The sequence below is a fragment of the Chroicocephalus ridibundus genome, chromosome 4 (genome assembly GCF_963924245.1).
Source record: "Chroicocephalus ridibundus chromosome 4, bChrRid1.1, whole genome shotgun sequence".
NCBI classification, from domain to species: Eukaryota; Metazoa; Chordata; class Aves; order Charadriiformes; family Laridae; genus Chroicocephalus; species Chroicocephalus ridibundus.
In genome coordinates this window covers 78,958,711-78,984,123 of record NC_086287.1, presented here as the reverse complement: position 1 = coordinate 78,984,123, position 25,413 = coordinate 78,958,711, and the positions used below count along the sequence as shown (strand labels likewise).

At 37.4% G+C, this 25,413-nt stretch overlaps 1 long non-coding RNA gene across 4 annotated transcripts in view; it reads right to left on the bottom strand.

The window, feature by feature from the left end:
* Window positions 1–19,613, bottom strand: part of LOC134515410 (uncharacterized) — a 40,009-nt gene extending 20,396 nt beyond the window's left edge. For 3 of the 4 annotated variants that reach the window (XR_010070976.1, XR_010070978.1, XR_010070979.1), the window contains exons 1-4: window positions 19,509–19,571; window positions 18,698–18,897; window positions 2,730–2,839; window positions 233–383 (exon numbers count right to left, since the gene is read on the bottom strand). This is a non-coding gene — a long non-coding RNA (uncharacterized LOC134515410). Of the gene's footprint in view, window positions 1–232; window positions 384–2,729; window positions 2,840–18,697; window positions 18,898–19,508 lie in introns of all 4 variants that reach the window. The other variant, XR_010070977.1, reaches the window with a different exon arrangement.
* Between the last annotated feature and the right edge of the window lie 5,800 nt (window positions 19,614–25,413).

The following is a 25,413-nucleotide window of genomic DNA, read 5'->3' as shown; positions in this document are numbered from 1 at the left end:
TTATACCTGGAAAATTGGGCAATTCACACCTTTACTTTCTCTTCTGTGTTAACTCAGTCAGTCTGTTTCTCTGTGCTGGAGTCAATAGATCTTACAAAGCAGCCCTGTGTCCTGCAAACCGCTCCACAACTTTAAACGCTGTGCTGAGGTGTAGAGCTATAGATGCCTTCCACTTGTTTCTTAGCCTCAGATTGGGAGAACACTTTCTAAGGAACAGAAGGATCTGATTTACCTTCATTTATGTTGTCATTACAGCACTGAAGTTGGAAATCAGTATTTCAAGGCAATGGGTAGAAATCTAGCAGCATTCCTGTATGAGCTGTCATCGCCATCTGCACTGCCATTGACTTTTTCTTAGCTAATCCAGTTGAAAAATAACCCAGCTGAAAAAGAAAGAAAGAAATTGTTAGATTAGTTCGAGTCCAGTTCACTGTGCCTGTGCAAACGCCTCTGTTGGAACAAGGCAGGAGAAGCAGCAGGGGCCGAAGCTGCTGCAGAAACGCAAGTGTAGCCACATTCCTTGATATTTGAGTAGACGCCCAGGCTGACCTAAAGTAAAATGTTTTTAGGTGGATTCTAATCTTTTTTTATAATCATCAATTTTTTCACATTCCAAATAGAACCCATCCACAGAAATGGTGCTTTTCCGGTGGATTTGTTCACACAATACTTTATGTTGGCAGCTCATTTCTGTCTTAGTCATGTTTTCGTTTTTTCTTTAGCAGATGTTTACAATTACTCCTTAAAATGTTTCCATTTTCTGTGATCATTGAATGTGAATGAGGTGACATTTTTAAAAAGAATTGTAGCTTTTTCTGGCCAGAACCCATGTTGCTAGATTCAAATAGTCTTTGTCTTTTAAACTGTGGTAAAGGTCTTATATCTTTGTAACAGCAGCATCTGCGCTAGTTTGCCTATTCTTTTTTTGCCAAAATCAAAGTGTTATTTGTCATTATCTGACTATATCTTGTATCTGGTAATCAGATGTGTATATGTCTTTTTATTTAACCTTAAAGACACGAGGCCTATTCTTCTGAATTGGTGCTTGAGGATTTCTTGGGAGGACTGCAGAACAAATGGTATTACAGCAGCCCAAGCTTCTGAAATGCGGAGGAAGGTTTCTTTGCTTTTCTTTCAATTGTTTTTTTCATTTGTTTTTATTGACCTCAATTTAGATCAAAGTTCTCACAAATAATTGCCATGTTGCCAGCACCTGCAATTACGTTGCAACGTTTGTAACGCTTCAAACTTTCTTCAAAAAACCCATTTCTGGGAGTCATGCAAATTTTTGAGACAGCTCATTTGTTTCTTCTTTTTTCTTCTTTTGTTTAGAAAAATAAGATTTCCATTTGCAGAAAAAGTATAAAAATATGCCATGGATTTACCATAAAGGCTCAAAAAAGAGCGCCGCATATATATTTTAAAAGATCACTGTTTTTTTTTAATGCAGTCTCGTGACTTTTGGAGTGCTGACTCACGATTTTTGCATGCTTGACATCAGCAATACCACAACTGAGAGAAAATCTTTGTGAAAGATTCCTTTCTAGTCCTCTTGAGACAAAGGGATCCTCCAGGAAAAAAAACAGAGAAACAACTGTTTCTTATTCATGATAGTTCTAAGTTAAAAACAAGCACAAACCCCAACTTTAAAGCAAACAATCTAAAATATCTGCCAAACCATTCCCGCTTTCTTTCTTCACCATAAAGACTCAAAAAAGGTACAGACACATTTTTTTCTTTTCTTTGGTAGGATGGTATTAAATCATATAATGCATGAAAATGAAACTTCAAGTAAAATTTAGTGTTTTTCAATAAACAGCTTCTTTTAATATGCCAAATTCCTTTTTCTTTCTTGTCAAGCAAGAAGTCTGGCATTAGGGACAGACAATGACTTTTTCATTAATGATCATATGTTATTTTTAATTATATATGTATTTTTTTAGCTTCCATAAAAGAAATGGAACAATTTTATGATTACATTCCTTCTGCTTCATTAAAAAATGTTTTCCTTTACTAGGAATTAAGTACTCTGAGAGAAACATGGAAATTTCACTCAAAAAAAATATTATAGAGCCTTTTTGCTATTAAATGAGAATATTGGCCCATGAGTTAATGCACTTTCATGGCTGTACACTAGTTGATCCGTGACCTCAAGCTTCTGCTTGTTGAAAATAATTAGAAATATTCCCTATTCCTAATAATACAGAAGGTAAGCAGTAGCTATCATTAAGATTGCTGTTAGTAGTAGTAGAGGGAATATAATAATATATTCCCTAACAGTAAAAATTTGATTCTGGAACTGGCTGGTTTAGCAGTCAAAACTCCTTTATCAAGCAAAGCTTCCAATTAATTCCAAATATTATTTCTGCATTGAGACTCGAGGATAAATTGCTTGTGGGTGGGATAAAAATGGTCGGTATGTGCCTGTATTAAAATAAATATTTTTGGCATAAACTCTTTCGGAGGCAAATCAGGTCAAAGGATGATTTACAAAACTGTCATTGTCATATGGCATTAATTTGATAGCTCATTTCAATTGACATCTGTGAGAAACAGTTGGACATGCTGTTTCTCTTGCATTAACCAGACTTTTTAATTAATTATGCAAAGCTGAAAGCAAACAAACAAAATCAGACTGAAAAATAAAACTATACTCGTGTAAAGGTACACATTATTCAGCTAGATTCACACTATAACTGAGTATAAATGTGTACTGTGCTATGAATTACCTTTGAATAGCAAACACCATCAGAATCATCAGTCATCGAGTGCTGCTCGGCACACAACACGAACCCTTCTCCAGCACCATAGATCACCCCTTTCTTTCCAACCATTTGTTCTACATACAGACATGAACAAAAATACTATTACTACTTCTAAATACTTATAATATTTCTAATACATTTACTAGTACAAAAGTACTATTATTTCTTAACAATTAGTCTTTCAGAACAATATTGAAATCAGAGACAATTTAAATATCTGGTTCACAAAGTTGGACCTACTGAATAGCAGACTATAAAATTTGTTATTTGATCTATGCTTCACCAGTCCTTTAGCTGATCACAAAACTCATGCTGGGTCTCTCTAAACACCAGTAAGCATAACACTGATTTAAGAATGCCAGAGCATCACTCCGTAACTGCTCCTTAATAATATTATCCCATATTTGTACTAATTCTTTGTAACCCCTAATTTACCCAGAAACTCAATTTTTCTGTTAAATTCAGTGTTTTTAGAATGACACCGTATGTTCACGCTAGCTTAGCAGAAATACATCTGAACAGAAAATATTTCCAATTTTTTTATGTTCTCACTTGGCAAGGTGTCATTAGGACACCACAAGCTTCAGATATATCAATACTAAGTACAGGGCACTTCCCCCCCCCCCCCAAGAGATGCAGATATCCAAGATGATGCTGTGCTATTTGATCAAGATGGGTGGAAAAAATCCCTTACAAGACAATGTCTAGAGGCTTTCAACACTCTTAATGTGGCTTGAGCTTGTCTAGATGAGATCTTTTCTTTTGGGACTGCTCTCCCCCAGAATCAAAATCCTATTCTAAGATCTCAAGCCACCAGCCTTTCCCTTCTTCCCAATAAAGAAAAAACAAAACACAAATCTTTAAAGTCTCCACCTCAGCTTGTGCTTTGGCTATATAGTGCATCACTCAATTAATGTACAAAATCTCACAGAGAGGAGCAATTATTTCTGCGTATATATCACTTGGTTAAAAAAGATAAAGATTATTTACAAGTTTAGTATGATTTCTGGAAAGGACTCTATGCCTGAAATCGGCATTTAAGAAATAAATTTGTAATACGAGTTCTTGGCTATACGGATTGTTGTTGTAGATACGGGGTGGTATAGACTGAAAGGACTGTTTGTTGACTGTTTCTTTCTGACACAGTATATGAATCCCATTCTGAGGTGGTCTGCTGGTTGCCTGCAGTGCAGGAGAAGAAACTGCTTCCCTTTTGATGTATAATTTGGCTTCTGGTTTTTGTTTTGCTTTCCTTAAGGCACTGACGACTGACCATGACTGGAGCTGGTAGAGGATGTCAGACTGATATGCAGTTGCTCTTACTCACCAGAGTGCCCAGTCGGGGCGTCTTCCTCATATTAAAACAAGCTTCTGATGTGAAGTCAATGAAGCTTTTCCCCCAAATCGGATTGGTACAAACTATTAGATTTTTTTGGGCTTTACTTTTCTCAGGAGGTTTGAATTATCTGAAATAATTTGAGAATTTTTCCCCCCTTCCCAACTAGAAGTGAATGAGTCCAAAAGCAAAATATTTAGGAAACAAGTTCTTGTTTACAAAGATGAAGTAAAAAAGTTTTCTTTCTGATCTCATAAAAGCTGTCAAAGTATGACATGCAGAGCTATTTATGTTATTATGCTTTTAAATAAAATCTGTACAAATTTCCAAAGAACGTACTGTGTTCAACTACTGCATTATGTTATCAGAGTTGCCAAACTATCAAAATAAATCTCTAAAAGTCCTATATTTATGACACTAAGATTCTGAGCAAGTATCGACTGAATAAATGTCTCTGTAACAGTGCACATGTATACAATTATAGTGACTTATAAGAGGAGTAACTCCATCACTCGGTGACTGAAAACTACTTGTTATTTACAGCCAGGCCTGTTTATCCGGCACCTGGCTGGACAAAAGTCCCCAGTCGTGCCAAAAGGTGTCCAAACTTGGACTATCTTTGCTTGGAAAAAGCAATGTTTAATTGATAGACTGACACAGATGTAACTGTTTTGACAAGTCGAAGGGGAGCAAGAAAATAAAAGCCACCTGAACGTGTTTTCCATAGGAACTTATTATCCATAAATATCAACAATCTAAAGAGAATACGAAGGCAGTACAGAGAGAAGGTACTCTTGCACACTCTCCATTATTGACACCACATGTTGAAATACAGTTCCTTAGGAGGAGAGTGGAAATAGTTCAGACGTGTATTTTTTTTGTTTAGTGCCCAGGTATTTGTGTTAGCAGTAGAAAACACAAATGTAGAGGATTTTCTTGGCACATATTGTACCACACTGCAACAACTTAATATTGTTAGCTGGCAATTAACCTAAGTATATGCATCTTCTAATTATCATAGAAGTTACAGTACCACATAGTCTGGGGAACAGATTTAAACATGTTTATCCTATAGCTACCCAGTGGTTTGTTTTCTGTAATACAATAAACAGCGGTTTACTGATAAAGATAATAAGCTGTGTTGAACCTCTCACTTTGATTCTAGCCACGTCATGTATCACTGAAATTACTGGGACTCAACATAAGATTAAATGGACAAATACAAGCCCAACCTCTTTATTAGCATCCTTTTACCAGGGATTTAGTAACCAGCCACTACTTAGAGACCCCTGCAATGAATTCAGCTACAAAACACTTCAGTCTTGCAGTATAAATAAACAGCTTGCCAACGAACTGGCATTTCACAGATGATTCTCTCATGTTCTCAAGAAATGGGTAAAACAGTTGCGATGAAATGTCAACAGAAATATTGGCAGATCAGAGATGAGCGAATGGGCTCATGGGCAAGAAATTATAGTTGTGGTAACAAGCACTAACTCTTCAGAAATCCAGTTATCCCTTTCATCTACCATTGGGAGGACTAAAAGAAAGATTTTATTAATGAACAAAATGTTACCTGAGAGATTAAGTAAAAAAATATTTTCACGTATCTAAAAAATATATACCTATTTAAAAGTTCATACAAAGCAGCATCTACATAGGAACGATGCAAATTGGTCTCCAGTTTCTGCACAGATACATCCTTATCTTTGATAGATTAGAAAAAAAATGCTATGTCAGGACAAGGAGTACATAAATTTGACATCTCAGACACATTCTAAAAGCTCGTATTTCAAAAACTGATGGCAATCTCTTGCACTATCTAATTTAGATTTCCTGTTTCATTCAAATGTTAACATATACAGAAAAATTAGGACTACAGGGGCCATTGGAGGCCTTCTGGTCCAGACTCTACCACTGCCCAATGTTCCCTTCCAGCATTTTCCCAACAGTAACTCTGTGATAGCAAGTTATGTCCTTTTTTCATGCAGACAGCCGTTAGGGACAAAACTCCCCACAACTGGAAAAAGACATTATACTACCATTGCTCGAAGAACTTATAATGGGTTTCTTACCACTATGTGGTGGGTTTTTTTTGGGGGGGGGGGTGGCGTGGGGTGTGGAGTCTACAAAACCCACTGTACAAATGTAGACTATGGTGAACATTTGTAGCACAGTACAAACGTACCGCAGGGTACAGTTTGCTTCTGGCCAGCTGGAGTGGAACAGGTGAAAACATCTAAAATTACCATCCCTGTTTTCTACTTGCTGCCTTTTGAGCATTATACCAGAATGTCAAATTAGTGCAGCTCACGAGCTCACCAAAGCTGGAATCGCTGGCTTTTCGTGCAGGGACAACAGAAAACCCGTCATGACTTCTTTTCCCCACAGAAGGTTACATGGGAAGGCTGGTTCCCATCTGACACAAACTTTATTTTACACTCATCTCTCTTTTTATATCTAAGGTCATGAACAGAAACTATTGGAACTAGTAAGAGCTGAAAACACTAGCGTGAGTTTGTTTGGATTTTTTTTTGGTTTTGTTGATTTTCATAGCACAAATGTAGTGATCAACAATATGTTTTATGACCTGCCTTGGTGAGACCCTCCAGTCAGCATTCCTATTTGGTGGCTATTTTGAAAGAAACCTGACTAAACATTTTAACAGACTAAGTTAAAAACTTCTTAAAACTGCTTAAGATTTTTATCTGAGAAGACTTGATTTGGTCAGGCACTTTTGCCTTCCCGTCAAAAGGCCACCAACTAGTATGAAATAAACTACATATATAGCTGCTTTTTTTCTGTTTAGCTAAGGTGGCAAACAGCCATAAGAAGAACGGTGTCTGCGAGGCTCTGGCAGACAGTACTTCATGTAACTTTCATGACTGCATTTACTTTTAATTGATCCTGCAGTCCTGTGCCCCTTATGGAGTGTTTTAAATCAATGTCAACCATAAAGGGGTACTAAACTGTACAAGATCCTTTTTTGGTTGCAGTTAAAGATAACTTATTTATGAGGACATGAATAAAACTCTAAGTGTGTGAATGTAAACACGGCCAAAACTTTCAGAACTCTTTTATTTCATAGATGGGAGAACATCAGGCATCAAAGCATGGATTTTTTCCATTTTCCATCATGAAAGATTCAACAGGGCCCTTTGAATGTTTTCCCTCCCCTTATGTTTTTCCCCATCCCTTTATCAGCTGGATACGACATTGATTTTCTCATTACAGAACAGAACTTCCAAAGCAAGTGGAAGAGAAGCTCCTCCAAAATTCACAGTGCTCTGGCATTCACCCAGCACTTTCATATTACCAAAACATGCACTCTGCAAGATAAGCCAGATAAGCCATGAATGACTCTCACCAGAATCAGGTCTTCTCAGCCCCTAAGTCCCAGCATAGACATTACTAGTAGCTCCTGAAAGCAATTCCTTCAGAAGAGCTATTCATAGCAACTTCATTTACGAATGCTTTTAGCCCACTTGTACTGTACAGTAAGAATGTCAGCTCAGGGGGTGACTATGGATCACTCCATCAATCAGATCCCTTTATTTTGGGATAGTCTTCTCAAACATATTTCACAGCCTGATGTAACTCCAAAGTATCACAGTAAACAAGAGGTTTGCTCTTAATACAGAGCTGAGGAAGCAAATGGTCCAAACCCCTGGCTAAACCTGCCATGGACACTGTATTTGCGTTAATTATACAAAATTAATTTCTCAATAACCTGTCAAGGGAAGAGAACACATGGAAGAATTAGTGAAGTTGTGCTATATGGTCTTTCTCTGGAAACTTAAGAATCTCATACTGCTGAAGTATTGCTGACAGAGAACTGACGAATGCATAGTGATGAAGTGCAGAATAAGAATGCCATTCTGTCTTTATGTATTATATTCTTCCTTTCAGAAAATTAGGAGAGAATAAGTCAGTATAGGAGACATCTGAAATCTCATTATAATCAATATGAAAGAAATTAAAGATTGTGAATTAACTATAAAGACTATTAGTGCTCACGAGTTACAAAACAAAGTAAACTGAAACAGAAATTGAAGAGAAACACACAGAGAGCTCATTATCTTACTTCATTTTCCCTTTTGTGGATTAGATTCTACACTTCTAGGAGTTCAGGGTTTTTTTTTCTCAGTCAGAGCATAAGTTTTATAACTCGCCTAGACAGGGAATTTTTATTCTGTAGAAATCTTCAGAGTTACACACATTAAATATACGACATATTATTCCACTGGCATGAGGCAGTTTGCCTCTGAGAATGTAGCAGAGAATAGAGTCCAGAATTCATATATTCCTCAAACCTGAGTTTTACATGAATCTCAGGAAAGATGCTGAATTGCACCTGCTCAGAATTCAAAGTTAATCATAACGTCCTTAAAACCTCCATCCTGTATTTGACAGTTTAGCTCCATGTGCTTGGAGATTTTTCTACAACTGTTCTTTGAAGAGTTGAATAGGCAACCTGTGAGGGACAGTTAATATAACGGCGGTACATGTCTCGCCTTGCAAGGGATGATGCGCAGGGGCCCTGCTGTGCCTACGGTAGCGAGAGCCAAAAAATCCTACTGTGTTTGCAAAAATAACTAACTTATTTTTGAACCAGAGCTGGTTCTTTTACATCCTGACCTAAAATATAACACATCTTTACAAGAGTTTGTTTGTGGGGGTTTTTTTGGTGGTTGTTTTTTTTTTTTTTTTTTTTTTACATAACATTAAAAGTTTTTTGTAAGCTGTAAACTATTCAGAATAATGATACCAGGTTTGGCCTGAACCCAGCCAAGCACATGTTTAACCTTCTGCATGTCACTGGTTTCTGAAATCAATGGGACTGCTTGCAGCTTGAGAGTAAATCATGTGCTTCAGTGCTCTACCACAATAGGACCTTTACAATTGTTTTCTTCTCTACAGATAATTCTAGGAACCCTTGTAGAGCCTCAATGACTTTCACATATGATGAAGAATCTCTGCTATAGGTAGGACGCAACCTTGCTAAACACCTCTTTTTACAGCTTTATAGCCTTGTGTCCCATTTCTTTGTCAACCTGATACCAGAATTTAAACGTTGTTGGAGACATAGATTAGTTATAAGCAGAGGGAGTCAAATGCATGTATAAAAAAGGAGGCCCTTCCTGACAAACAAAGAGTGAAGGATAGACATATATAATGGAATAATTGTAGATCTATAAACTATATGTGCAACAAATAAAGGCCTCGTTTAGCTCTGATGCTGAAAAAAGGTTTGGTTTTTTTTTCCCCAAGAAGCAAACGAAAGACTATTTGTGGTACAGAATTTCATTCCTGAAAATTGCATTAAACACTCTGCAAGTAAGCGCTTCAGAGATCCAGCGCTGCTGAAAGCTTGGAGCAAGGTGTGCCCTGACTGTTTGCGTGAGGACTGGTTATTAATGTTGTGACTTGAAACAGGCACTGCAAGTGCCCCAAATTAGTGTAAACACCTTTGGAACACCAGGAGCTATACTACTAAGGTTGATAGTTTTACAAAATAATTATGCCTATTCTCTCTAGAAGAATATTATTGAAATTTGGATAGACTCAATCTAAAAAGCACAAACTTGTAAGGAACTTCTGAGCAAGAAACAAAAATTAAATTGGCAATTTTTTTCCTAAATATCTTTTGTGACTTGCCCAGGCACCATCTAATAAATGGTATCACTTCAGTAAGAAAAATTAGCCCTGGTCTTCTGAACACCAATCCATCTTTTTTTGTGCAATAAAAAAAATAAAAATTCAGCTCACCTACTTGTTGCTGGCTGAAGAGCCCTCTCTCATAAACAACCGGAGTTTCTGATGACATCTATTACGTGTATTTAAGGTGAGAAACTATTGCCTTCATCTCAGATGAAAACCACTCTCACCTTTACCTCAGGATGCTAAAGTGGTTTATGAAATAATGCTTGTGCTCTCAGCCTGAAAAATAAAACTTAAAGAAATCAAACCAAAACAAGCCCTACACACACTTAGACATAGAGCAAAATTTCACGGATTGGCAGTAAAGAAGCATGAGCAGATTTCTGCTGAGCATTGGCTGAATTTATACCTACGATCTAATTTTTCAGTCACACCTGCATCCACACATGAGTTCCTCCACAGCTCCTGTCAAGCTGTGCTTAATACTTGCCTCAGGTGAAAACCCTGACTCCTCCTTACCTACAATGTCATTACACAGGTGGCAACATGGCAAGTCTTTAATGACTCTGAGCTTAATTAATTTACCAGAATCCGGTGGGCAGGGCTGCTGCTACTGCTTTAGTGTGGTGGAAATACCCCCATACCCTTGCATCTGCAGCTGGGAAACACGCTGCTTTGCTGCCAGCATGAGGAAATATTCATGAACAGAATATTGCCTGAGTAGGATGATGAAAATGAAACCAGCATTCAGGGTATTTTGCCTAGCTGATGTTTGATTTGTCAGCTTCACTCTGCATCCTTTCTCGGGCAACACCACCGGAGGTTCATACACACTAACTTCTCCATCCACATAGCTTTTTTTAAAACAGAGAGATGCTTTAAATTCACCGTGAGAGGTAAAAAACCTAATTCCTAGTGCCCACACCCACATCTGAGTTCACTGATGTATTTCAGCCCTGCGCAACTGACATGCAGTAAAATATCAGCATCTTACAGTACCAGATACTAATTAGAAAAAGAAATGTGTTAGATGTCAGGCCTCAAGAAAGCAAACTTAACATTCTGACAGCAGCTGGAGAGTGATAGCCATAATCAAGCATTGTCCCTGCTTAGATCTGTGCCAAACAACCTCGCTTACTTCCAGCTAATTCTCCATCAGAGACGATCTTTCTTTACGATTCCAAAGAAACATGTTGTCAGTTCCCACCTGCTGGCATTGCTAGAAATAAAACCACAGTTGATCGGATGCAATAGGTCAGCAGAATAGTGCATTGAACTGTTGTTTGTGCTTCCAAGCTGTGTTACAGGGGATGCGCTAACATTTATTAACCCTTTCTCAAACCGTGCTTTTGATACGCTTTTATAAAGCGGTACGGTTTCAAGGATGAAAACACGTCCTTTTAGGAATTTCAAAGGAAGCCAAATTTGGGCTTGCTGCCAGGCTAAAAGTTCGATATCATTTGAAAAACAAAATATATTAGAGAAGAAAGGAAATGCAGATGTCAGCCTAGTGACACAGAGTAATCTATTTGCTCAGTGCTTGTATTTTCCTACCAATTTTGTATTTTTCAAAAAGGACAATAAAAGAATTGTGCTCACTGCTAATTAATGACAAGCTGGTAAAAGCATCTATCCATTGTTCCATTTATTTCTTCATTTCCAGCAGTTAACAGCCCTGTTCTGAAATGAATCAATGTCGTTTACACAATGCTGTCACCCCTATTGTTTCTTTATCATCCTTGCATTTTCATAAATCGGAGGTGTTAATCCCTTAATGGCTTCTCTCAGAGCTCTAAAATGTATGCAAAATGGTAATCCATCCCCTAAACAATTCACATTTACACAGGCACCCTCTTAAATATGTTTACTATTAAAATGAATCCTTTGTTTGGATCTAACCCTATCTGTTTGTTTTCTAAACACTGAATCATAGCAGGTATCCAGAGTCTAATTTTAACTAGTGACTATCAAGTAACCCTGTCCGTTTACAAACCTGGTTATTTGTCTCCAGAGGTGAAAGACTTTTTTTCTCCCCCCCTGCACCCCAAGGAATCATATTATGTACATATGAAATTGAGTATATGTCTGTCAGGTTTTGAAAGAAAAATCAAGGGCTTGATGCAAAGACTACTAATGTAAGGAAAAGACATACACTGCTGTTAGTGGTCTTTGGTTTGGGCCCGAGTAAGCAGTGTTATACACTCTCTCAGAGACTGGAAAGGAAAACCGTGACGTTTATTTATAATACTTTAAAAGCAGAAAGATTTAATACCTTGGTATACAGAAGTACAGTAGTCTGTGGTTAAATCTTTGCAAGATTGGGACAGTAAAGTTTCTGGGACAGACTGCACCTTACCGACTGTGCAGAAATCTGCGTAGGCACTTGGACAACTGATTTGTTTGCAATCTTTTGTAGTTAGCATCAACAGAAATGTTCTTGCTCTCCAATACAGTTTATAAGTTTTTAGAAGTAAATTCTACACAGCTTAATGGCTTCACCCCTCTTAAATCATGTATTTTTTTCCACTTGGTTTTGAAAAGGTCACTATCAATGCTAATATTTCACATGCACTTTCCTAAGCCTGATTCAATGTAATTTAAATCATTGAGTTTCATTTCATTGTTATTATATGCCTTTGGGCCAGCATCAAAATGAACTGCATCGAAACAACTTTCTAGGAATTATATGCTGACAAGTATGGGATAATTTCCAAAATCAAAGTGCAACTCTCTTAAAGCAAGAATTCAAACACATTCTGATCTAAGAAAGGTATGGTTTGATGAGATATTATGCTGGCATTAGGATCAAGATGAAAATGAAAAAACCCAAAGCCTTAAAACTGAAATGTCTGACAACTAGGCGGATGAGCATTTCAATAACTTAGGGGAAAAAGAGCATTGGTGGTAACAGAAGCAGCAGTATGAATAAAAAATAAAAGCAACAATACTTTAAGCATCATTTATGTGTTTCTGTTTACTTCACTTTTGTTTCAAGATGCAGAATCTGTACTGCTTAGAAGCGACACTGAAGTTCTCCAACAATGTGTAATTGTGTGATCTGTGCTGCTTAAAGGATGGATCCTTGGAGTACTGACACAGAGAGAGAGATCAAGGCTTGGCAGTGACCGTAACATGCTGCTACACAGCAGGCAACCACTGGAGTTGAGCAGCTGCACCAAGGCGGGCTGTGCTGCCTTTTTCCTTTCTGCGCTTGTTTTGACTTGTGTTAATCACCCATTGTTCTAGGTGGGAGAGCTAAATTAAAGGACAGGGTGATCGAATAGAGCTCCCATTCAATTAGAGGAAGCAGGTCGCTTCAAATTCCGCTGCACAAGGAGGTGATAATCAGGAATTCGAAGTATACCTGGAGAGGTGTATCATTTAGAAGTAGGCACAAGAGACTAATTTTAACTAAGGCTAAATGAAAATACTTTGTAGTCTTCCCAAAGGTTCAACACCTGCCAGCACTAAACAATGGAGATCTCTGGAGATCTTTTGCCATGAACTTACAGCACCGATTTTCAGGGGTAGAAGTGTAGCACAATGGGAGGATGAAGAGAGATAAAAGGGAATGAATGAAAAAAAATCACCTTGAACATTTTTTGTGCGTTGTTCTGCAATAATCTTCATGACACACTGTCAAATTAGATTGCCATGTCATAAATACTTTTAAGCATGGGAAGAAGTTTGGCTCTGTAGAACTTTCAGCCTGTCACATATGCCAGGATCCTTCCCAATGAGGGATATTCCTAAGAATCATTCAACATGGCTGTATTTAGGTGCATTTCCCATCAAATCAGAACTAGCAGGTTTCTCAAACTTTATAGGAATGACCATTGCCTTAAGATTTCAAGCCAAATTTCCTTGGGTGCGTGGAGGTTTTGAATAAAATTGCACGTGAATCCAAAAGTGTCACATACCATGATCCACAGAGCTCTTGAGGGTTTGCCAGGCATTCTCCATTCTTCATTAGCTTTCCCTAAAGCCTGTGGGATCTGGGGATCGCAGCATATGCTTGTCTTCTAGGCAGGTGGCGGGGGAGGATACACTTTGACCCGTAAGCCAAAGTTACTGAGTACTGAGTTACATGAGCTCCAGAGTTAAATTAGTAGCTACATCTTTCATGGAAGCTTATGGACCACATCTTGTGCACTCTGGTGACTTCCCTCAGGCTTTTTATTTAACATAGGTACTAAGAAATCCCTCTACGGTGCGTGGAGTGCACCTTTCCTTGATAGAACAACACAGATTGAAGAACAAAGGGTTGGTATTGTATCTGTGCCTGAGTTAATTTCTCTTAATGTGATGATATCAAAGGACATCACTGGGACATTCAACAAGATGTGATTTGAAAACAGAGATCAGCAGTTCTCCAAAGACCGATAATACAATTGTTCCAAGGATAAAAGGGCTGCAGATAAATTAGAAGTGTCACTCTCCAACTATAGGTAGAAATGACATCGTTGTTTGGGCATAAGCCTGTTCTCTTCCTGTGGCATAATGCAATTTTTGAGACTTTCAGTCTTCTATACTGACACGTCCTCTATTTGTGATACACTGTCCTGGGATGGATCGCTGTGTTTTGTGGCATATGTGAGGAGTGGACATTTTTGATCAAAGTAAGTACTGACAAACTGTATGTGAATTTATAAAAAGGGAGAAAAAGAGAAAGATCTGGAGCTGGTTTCTCTTTATTTCAATATTTTCAGTTTATAGAAATGGATAATATGGCTTTATCTGTGTTCCTTTTATTCCTTTGAGCACAACCATCAAACATGTCTTAAAAAATCAGAATTTCCTATGACTTGACTTTAAATATGATGGAATTCTCTCTACAACAAAGCAAAGAGCAGCACTTACGTGGCTCTTTTGACTATTCTAAGTCATGGACAGGAGGCAAAATAATTGAACATACATCGTCATTTCCCAGAAGAGTCCTTAAGTATTCTGCAATATATATTTTTCAAAGGTATCACCTGAAAAATTTATCCTTGAATAAGCTTGCACTGTAAGGTCTGGCAAAGTATTCCAAGTCTGGATTTTTTAAACCTAATTCTGTTGCAAATGCAACTACTCTGATTGTTTTGATTTAATCAAAGCTGGCTGTTAAATCTCTAATTCTAATGTCTTTTCAATCTTTGCTCAAAGTGACACATATGTACTCTGTGACTGCGCATTGTGAAGTTAACAACTTGTTATTTGGCCTATCAGATGTTGAATATTCAGCCCCTTGTTGGAATTGTTCAAAATGTAAAACTACTTCTGCCTTTATCACTCCTGTCTCTCAATTCATTCTTAGAGATCATAGTTTTTCCAGAAATCAATTAAGAAAAACAGAGAGAGGTTGTATTTTTAACTTCTGAGGCTCAAGGTTCCCAGACTCTCTTTGTAGTCGAAGGAGAAAAAGAATTAGGAGGAGGAAGAATAAAGTATATATTTCGTCTTCTAGTGATAACCCAATACAGAAATACACCTATTTTTAAAGACTTAGTCAACAACTTAATACAGAATGAAAATAGTCCATGTATTGTTTTAAGATAATCATAGGAGTTACCAATCAATTTTTTATATGATTACATGATATTTTTTGAAGACTGGAAGATTAATTGAATCCCACATATATTAGTTCTTTTTTTTTTTTTGTTATTTTTTTTAAAAGTTCATGGTGTCTTCAGGCCTCAGCATAATGAGAGGAAATAATTTTAGCTGGTGAACACTGTTCAACCCACTGAGAAAAAAAACCTCTTTACACAACAAGCCAATTAAGGCTTATATGTAAAAGAATCTTCAAGAAATGAATATTAAAATTTCATAATAAAGATTAAGATTTTAAAGTAAGGCTATCGAATATAAAATCAGACCACTGTAATTAAGGCCATCCTAATAGGTTTTCAGAAATAATTGCCAAACCTCACATATGTCAGATCTAGCTATCTATGTGCATACTTAGAGGCCAGAGTGAATTGGGACTCTGTCAGCTGATTATTTCTGTAATCAAACGCCCCTTTGATTAAATGAAGCATCGCTTGAATATCATTGAATAGAATTAAACAGAGAGTATTTATTAAATTGTTTCTAGCCACCATCACTGTTGGGAACATTTTAAATAATTCTTGTTCATATTTGTATTTCTTTTTTTTTATCATTGAGAGCAGCTGTCACGCGTGGAGAAAGTCAGTGTTTCTATGCCATTTCTGTAATGAAAAATACTTGTGCTTAAACAAATACTCTTTTATACTTAAAAAATACTCTTTGCTTAACAAATCCTTAACCTCTCACTGATGAATTATCTACAGAATTTAGCCACAGTTTGCTCACGATAAGTTTCGTATCCTATCAAGCAAACTGGAAAAAAAATATTCATAGCCAAGTGATGCAGAATTTTATGTGCCTGGTCTAAATCTTACTGAAATCAGTAGAGACTCCTACGGACTTCATCAGGCTTTGGATGAAGCTCTAGGTGTACATTAGCTTTAGTGACACATTATTTTGACGTTATTTTTGGGATCTCGTACCACCTACCCAATGGGCTTGTTTGCTCCATCAATGCTAGCGCTTTCTGGCCTAGGCTGGTCTACGTCTTCAATGAAAGGATCACGTCTACTCTTATTTAGCTTTGATTAACATCATTAACCTATCATACACTGAAGCGACTTGCAGAGCAAATTGGTAAGCCAATTTCAGCAAGCAACATAAAGCAAAGAACAGCTTGGATTGTCAGATAAACATACCCAGAGGTGCAGTTAGGATGCTGAAATTATTAGGTGAATGATAGGAAGCCAAAAAATCAGTGAGCCACTTGAGCAGAGAGTATAAACATAAATATCCAAAAGCATGCCACAGTGCATGCGTATTTTATGTTGATGTGCTAATACATTATCTGCTAAGGGTTTATTTAAACCATTTTTGTATTCCCTGCAATTCATTTATCTGCATAAAGAAGAGCCACTAACAGGACAGTGCCTTATGAACAAGCAACCCTGTATGTTTTCCACTGCTGTTTATAATTCTTCATGCTCATATCTATAATTCATGAGCAAACCGGCTAGTGAATGTTTCCATAAAGGTTGAACAAAGTATGGTGCTGTTAACACTCGCGCTGTCATGCACAGAATCGAAATGTGCCCACTCTCATTCTATTCATCACAGCTCAAAGACATTTTGGCAATGATATTATCCAAATATTATTAAAACTTTGAACCCTGTCCCCATAAATTATAGCAAAATGGCTTCAGAGCCATTAGGCAAGGAGGATGTATGGGCTCCAGTTGCTTTGGAGTAATTATGTGCTTAAAAGGAAGCGTGGCTAAGCATTCTACCAGTAAAAAGAGAAAAGCTATGATCATTTGTTACTGCTTCAGTGCTGTACACAGTATTGCTCACACAGGTCAAGCCAACCTTACAGCAGGACAATTATCTGCCTAGAGAGACCAAACATCTGTTATTAAGTACGCAGAGGCACCACTGCAGCATGCTAGAAATCTTGTCCACTTCATTGGTTTGGCTTACGGTAATGTACTTCAAACACTTGGCTAACTCTGCACAACATCCCCCCTTTCTTATTGTTACTGCAACAGTTCAGCTTTGAAATATGCAGTACCTTCACTCCCCCATTACTTCCTTTAATATGTGCACAGCTGTTAAAGATGATGGTGTAACTTTAGATGAGTCGCTCTCTCTCTTCTCTCTCTCTCGCTCTCTTGCTCCCTTCTTTCTTCAAAATGTGTTTTGAGACGTTCTTGTACATTTATAAGTTACCCACTGAGAGTCACTGTGGAGATTAGGAGCGGTGCAAAAGCACAGGGACACACAGTTTTTGTATTATAAAACAAACGTTGCTTGATTTCAAACATTCCCTAAGCTAGCCAAAGAGGCGAAGGATGCAGGTTGTGTGTGTTAGTTTCACACAGGTTATGTGTGTTAGTTATGAAACAGGCATTTAAAACAAACAACGGCAGTGCAACAGATATCACTCTTCTTTCTTTTGTAAAATTAACTTTACGGTAGAAAGTTGATGAAAGAAAAAGAACCAGGGAAGGAGAAACGACTTGATTAGTAACTAAGGAGATGGCTATGTGGATATGTGACTGTAACTGAGACACCAAGAACAGATGCAGCCAAATCTATTCCAAGTGGATATTGTAAATCCATTCTGGGGTTTATTGATCCAAGGCTGATTGTTCTGCGGTGAAAAATGTTACTTAACAAAGCCCGCACTCGCTGACAAACAGGTAGAATGATCCTCTCCTGCCAGACTGATTATTCACCCGAAGTGAGGAGATTCTGAACTGTACACAATTTGCTCCACTTTTTAATAGCTCTGATGTTAATAGACAACAGTTTTTCCCCCTCTGATAGAAATTGCAGATGTAACTGACACATTTGCTTTCACAGGGCATGGCAAGAACTCTAAAAAAGAGTAATGAATGGGTGGCAGAGATGTCAGGGTTAGAAATTAGATCTATCTTATCTGTCTTGGGTTTTTCTAAGGCGTCTATCACAGTGCAATAATCAAACCTCTGGAGGAGATGTTAGGTGGGAGACATACAGAAATTAAAGATCCTAAGAATATTTTTTCTACAAGCTTTGATGAAAAATGTGCAACTTCTGTATTTGCTTTATACACACTGTACTATTGTAAGAGGAGCTGATACAACTGGCAGATTTACGCCATCCTGAGATTCTATCAGTATAAACTTCGCTGTAAAGAAACCCAGATTTCCTTATCTTAAAAGCAAATGAGAATAATACTCTGGGATGAAAAACACAGGTCCACAGTGCTACATGCGTAGATAGAAAGTTAAAAAAAAAAAAAAAAGATGAACAGGATCACAAGAGGAAAAAACAGTCCTATGTTGAAGACGACATCATTGTGTAATCACCAGAGTATTTTGCCCCTTAGCAGAAAAAAAAGGCTCCAGAGGAAAAGGCATACCTCATCACTATGATGCGTAGCTCACTTCAGCCTTTCCCATCCACATTACGCCGCTTTTCAATACGTGTGCTTGTGAATAAAAGACCGGTTAGGCAGAGAGTTTGAAATTGGATCAGTGAAGAGGAGTGTGTCTTCTGTCTGAACTTTATATTCACTCATGCCTAGCCTCAAAGGAATTACAGAATCAATTCAAAACATACCTAGAAAGGAACGATTTTAGTTAGCTTTTTTTAATTTCAACTTTGTTCGTTCTAAAGCCAAGCTCATGAACTCCTCAGAAACACTCTTCCTCTCGCAGTTATAGCAGATGCTGTATCTATAATGGGTATGTTTGTCAAACAACAGGCAAAGAATTTAACACCTAATTCAAGAGGAGGTATTTGGGGCAAGTCCGAAAATGGGTGCACTAGCTAAGAAATTTGTTTCATTGTTCTAAGATGACACTCCTGGAAGGAACTGCAACGAAATGTGTACCTTCCTTTGAATCACCATTGACTGCTGTAAGCGATAAGCCTTATAACGTTTTCAGTACATTCACAGAGGTCTGAACAGAAGAAAGGCAACGGATCCTTTTGAATAGGCCCTTCCAGAAGGTATGTTTCAAAAAGTTCATATACCCTTTCTAGAATTTTTTGGGCAAAGAAATACATTGCACAAAGTATCCAGCAATACATTTGATGTAACTGGGACATACTTCACAAGTATTTTGGAATCATGAAAGTTATCAACTGAAAAGAAACCTGGAATATTCAAGAGTACTCAGCTTCAGTAAAAATAATTTTAATCATGCAAAGAGAAGAGAGGAACTCACCTGTTGCTGTTCAGAGCAGGTAAGACCTTTGCCACAAAGACTGTTCTCCACCATGAAGAAATGATCATAATCCAGCGCAGCCTCCAAACCTCCTGACAGTCCCAGCTGCGGCATGTTACACGCCGAAGGCCAAAGTTTTGGGTGAGAGACAGAGATGTCAGGACATCACAAAGAGCCAACATACTTCAGAAATGACTCAGAAGTTGCATTGGATTGATTATATCTATAATTAAGAAGCAAATTCAAGAGTACGGCCCAGGCGGAACAAAATGACACCTCTATAGATCATAGAGATGTAATTTGAATAGAGGAAATACAGTAACTGGAATGAGATTCCTCTGGGTAGAAAAATGATCCTAATCATACGCAGAAGCGATCCAGCTGGTCTTATTACACCATGCTATTGCTAGCAAGATATTAGCAGGGTTTTCCTGTCCAAAGTACTGATACTCAGATAATTATTAAAGGCCCGATTTTTTAAAAGCAGGTAATAGCAAGTATTGTTACCTCGCTAGCAATAGGCACTTTCAAAATGTACATATAAATTCAAACTATAGAAATCTGTAACAGGATTATAATTTTATAATATTATATTTGCTATTTTGAAAGTCAAATAGACAAGGCATATTTTTAAAGAAATTCTTTACGGTTTAGAAGTATTTTCTATGCAATATTTATCTGATTTTACTTTGAATCACTTGTTTTCATCCTTCTGAGTTCCTAAGGACAATAAATAACCATGATGGGACATAAAACGACATTTTAAAATGTGGAACTCCACAGAAATCAATGGGATTTTTGTTTAAAAACTACAGCAGCCTCTGGTTACGATATAAATAGTTTTCTGTCTCAAATAACTAGTTTTTAATAAGTGCTCATGATAAACCAGGTGTTTATTTTCAAAATGAGGCCATGACTTTACTGATAAGACTCTTCCAAAAGAACATGTGTATACATATACCATATATATTTACCTCTTTACAAAATGGACGTTTACATAGTGCAGATGCATAAATTAAAAGATGCAGCACGCTCAGCTTTATGGAATATATCAAACCAAGCTCATAAACTCGGTGTTTTCTAACTCGTTTAAACACCATTAGCAACAAAGCAGGACAATTCAAGCTATTCTGTAAAATAACAGTGTTTGTCAATATGTTTACAACAAATAGGGTGGCATAATTTTTTGTGACCGCGTAAGAGAATTGACAACAGATGAGCTAGAGCTTGAGGCTGGGACAGGAGAACGAAGCAGGAGAGGAGAAACCAGTGTTATTTTACAAATTCCAACATGTTTTGGAAGAGATGAACAAGTCAATCAATTGTTCGGAGTCTCAGTTTCCTTCATCAGTGAAATCAGACTGATTGCACTTACATTACAGATTATTTTGAACGTAATCCTGTGGGCTGATCAGTGGGCACAAATATTCACACCTAGTGACGCTTCACCTGTTAACTGCAAGTGTACTACTTACAGTGCACACAAGTCAGTCTGAGTAAGGGCATCAGAACAATTTCCTTGAGATCACTGGATAAAACAAACTCTGTAAACGCAGAGGTGTATTAAAAAAATCCCCAAACCAACCCCCAAAAAACGCAAAGAAAACTTCACAAATAATCATCCCTGAGCGAGGGGTGCTGCACACACTGCGTGTTAATTAATTAATGCAGTCTTGCAACTCCCTGCGCCCTTTATATTTGACTATTGTCAATTACTTTATAAAGCAGACAGCATGCTAGCCACTTGCACAGCTTCCCATATAGTCTAGTGTCTCTACACTATTTGCGTATGTACACTTACACGGAAAAAGAAATATTTGTAAAATGTATGATGATAATATCTAATGGCCATTTAAGTTGGATATTTGTTTATGCAGTGACAAAAAAGCAGAATCTGCTGAAATTTTCTAAATATTGTCTAAATTCAGATTATAGAGGAATAGTTCAGTAGAAGGAAAGAACAGATATTCTCTGATACATGAGCCTTTGAAGGGCATGAACGGAAGTGGTGTGGAAATGGCTAATCTTTAGAGAGGGCAAACATTCCCCATGAAGGAAAGTGATCAGCACATTCAAGTTACCACATTTAATTGTAACAAGCTGCTATTTCTTCTGTAAGTGTAAAGAGGAAAATCACAGGCGTGTGCACATGTCAAAGAGAAGACTTACTGATGTGGTGGTAAAATTATTAATATTTAACATTAAAAGGTGTGTCTAAGAAGTAATCTTTACCAGAAGAATAACGCTTCCAACTAAAAGCTAGTAGTCTGTGATTGTTTCCAACTCCTGACTTCTGAGCCAGGATACCTCTATAGGCTCCACCAAACGCTGTCTCTCCATATTGTCATGTTATTTACTGTTTGATTCCTTAGTATTATGGCAGTTAGCAAGCTACTTAAGAAGTCCATTCCTTCCGGCTTTGTTAACATTGAAATGATTGTTTTTCTCACCTCTTTCCTGTTTTTCTGAAACAGTATCTGGGTTGAGCCTGGGCAATCCCTTGGCAGAGAACAGGGGAGCAGAGGGGGAGATGCCGTCCACGTGTCCTCTCGCTGTGCTCATAGTTAACAAAGCTCCTGTCTGACCTGTCCTAAGTTGTACTCACACTATTACGCGTTTGCAGTCCCCAGATTCTCTGCCACAGAACACAGAGATGTGACATACAAGTGATGTCTTGGATATCCAAATTAATATCACCTGTGGAGACGCATAAATTGCAAGGAGGAAAGCAGAAAAAGAAAGGCAAACTGGTGTAGCAATCCTCCAGTCTAAATTACGTTCCTTTACTTTGTCATGCACTTCTTTTTATTCACACTTATCATTTCTGAATTTGTCTGTGTTGGTAGAGGGACTTGATATCTCCTCTCCCCTTCTGAAACAAGTCTTGGCATGGACAGTGCTCTTGGGATAAACAGGCCTTAATAGTCACTACTGAATTTGGTACCTAATTTGCTATCAACTTCATTGTGAACAGCTAAACAGTATACTTTCATTCTCCTACCATGTTCCAAATGCTCCACCTCTGATCACAGGGGTTTTCCACAGAGCATGCCGACTGTGACATTATTTCAGGACTCAGTTTATAAGCATGTTCAATTACTGCCTCATTACCAGGGTAATGAAAAAATATGTCAGAAAGCAGAACATTTTTACAGCATAACTGCTTTATGACAGTAAGACATGATGAAGATTATTACTTTCTAAGGGAAAAATTCTTACTCTAGACATAACAACACATCATTTGGGTCTATACACACAGATAGTGAAATCATGCCTATCCATTCAAATTTTACGCTTGATCATACCATTTCTTCTCATTCTCTTGTGGGAGGAAAATTACAGCACATCCAGTCGCATTACATTTTTTGTACAGTGCCCAAAGGTTTTTCCAACAAATATCACATTATTTATAAAGTAAAAAAAAAAAAAAAAAAAAAGAACTTGGAGCATGAGAGAAATCACTCATAGCATTACAGGGTACAGCTCAGAGTTTATACAGCAACAGTTCATCGAAGAACCTCCTTCTCCCGACTGCTTCACCCAAACCCAACATTCTTTCCACACTCCCAAACTTATTTGACAAGCTAGTGGAACTCGCCTTATTCCATCCCTTTTTATTTTCTTAACTCCATTTCCATATTTAATTTAAACACTGATTGCCCAAGAGATACATGCTACTGAAATAGATTTCAAGCAAAGTTTTCTTTATCTGAACAAGCCTCCAGGATGAGAGGAGAAACCCAATAAAAAAAGCAGGTTAAAAAGGAGAAGCGTGGGAATGAGCTTGTCAAAGAGGGTTTTTGATCTGTCTCACAAAATATTTGACTATGTGAGGAGACAAGTACAAGTAGATGAAATTTTCCGTATAAGAAAACTCCTCCACAGTCTAGTTTCAAAACAAAGAAGTACACACATTAATGTCAACCATTCTGTGCCATCTGATTAATTTTTGTAATCTTGTTTTAGGTTTTCTCTTCAATTGTCAGTTGTAGTTTCTTAAGAAATCTGCATGCAGCTGCATTTTTAAGCACTCACTCTACTCAAACTAATCTCTTATATTGTAGTTGTCAAAAAATCCCCTTTCAATATTCTTTTCCCCCACGAAGGCATAATTTATGGTAAAGCACTTTCTCAAGACCTTCCCTTACTGAGAGGACATACAGGAAACTGTGGGCATTTTGGACTGTTTTTTGCCTTCTTGATAACAGACAGTCTAGTCTGTGTTTCTAAGGCACTTCTTTATGGAGGCAGACAGTAAAAACACCCTTCAACCGGAAGAAAAAAAATTACTTCATGCAGGTATGATTGCACTTCCAAACAGGTGAGAAGAGCAGATACTTTTACAAACTTATTTTGAAGCTTTCTTACGTTGATACTACAAAGTTACTGCTTCCTGAGGGCAGCTGTCGTGTATTGGTCATAATGAACATCCAGTTTCAGACCCAAAGATATAAACAAAGTGCCCCACTATGAGTATGTGAAAAAAACCAACTCTAGGTACCAACTTGATTTCAAAGTTTCCATGACAAATTCGAATATTCTTTTTTTCCTGTGGTAGCTACTTTCTCTCACTCCTGGATTGTGGTGGAGTTGGAAAATAACCTAAACAGTTAACATGCAATGAAAATTCAGTAGCCTATAGGGAAAAATCTTTCAGTCCGTTTTCGAGAAGACAAACATCCAACCAAAACATTAACAGTTTCAGTCAGCAATAATCACCCTGGTTAGCAATCTAAGCAGGGATTGTATAGACATGGTGACTAAGGTAAAACTGAATATTAGTATGGTGTTTCTAAGTTTAGTTGGTAGGTTGAATCAGGAAAAGTGCCCTGTCTAGACAGTCTCAGCTTTGTAAATAAAGGAAAGCCCCCATTCCCTAACTGTTTATCCAGTCCTTTTATGTCTTCACTCCATGAAGACATTCAAGTTCACTCCAACGTTTAAGAAAAGCAGTATATTCCTTTTAGGAAATATATTGGACACTTGGATTCAAAATTCTAGAGAGTTTTTGTTGGGCCTTTCAGTATTTCTTGTGGTATTTATATGAGGGTGATTCTGCCACTAAATTATTTGCAAATGTTCCTCTTTTGGGGGGACTTGGAGCCAAATTATAATAAGCAAGAGCAGATTGACCCAGATTAAAAGATACAATTAGTCTGTCTGATTCGTAAACCTAAAAAGTACTACTTACACTAAGTTATTGTTTTTATGACAAAAGAAGACACCCTGGCAGAACAATAAAGTCAGCGCCATGGATAAGAACCTTGCAATTTACTCCAAACAGTATGCAAAAAATCAGTTTAGAGATACAGCAATTCAAAATTGGTAGAAGGGAAATATTATGCCAAAGGTAAGTCTGACAACACAAGTACATACACAAATAACTGTATATGCCTGATTCTTTTTCATACCAAAGCCATTTTACATTGTGACATGGGTGAAATTTTAATCCTATTAAAATCACATGCAAAATCCCACTGAACTGCAATAAGACCAGGCTCTCACATAAAATGGATTTTTTCCAGTGAGCATTCAGGCCCAAACCAACTTCACTTTACAGCTCCAGTGGGACCTATCTTAATATAAATTGAAATGAAAATTAGGTCTCCATGTGTGTAAATATATACAAATCTATATTTTTATTTGCACAGATATTGAATTACAAATGGATTCCTTTAGTTCCTTTCGGGACCACAGCTTAAAATATTTTTTATTCACTAAATTTAGCATTAAGGACAAACAATGCATCAGTCACTACTTGTGGAGTGGAGGGAGGACAGAGTCGAATCCATTTGCTACCTTATAAACTACTATTCTTAACGTAATAAATACATTGAGGAGTAATACTCTGAACGTTTTTATTGTGATTTGTACCACTTCCATTCAAGCACCTCAAAGCAAAGTG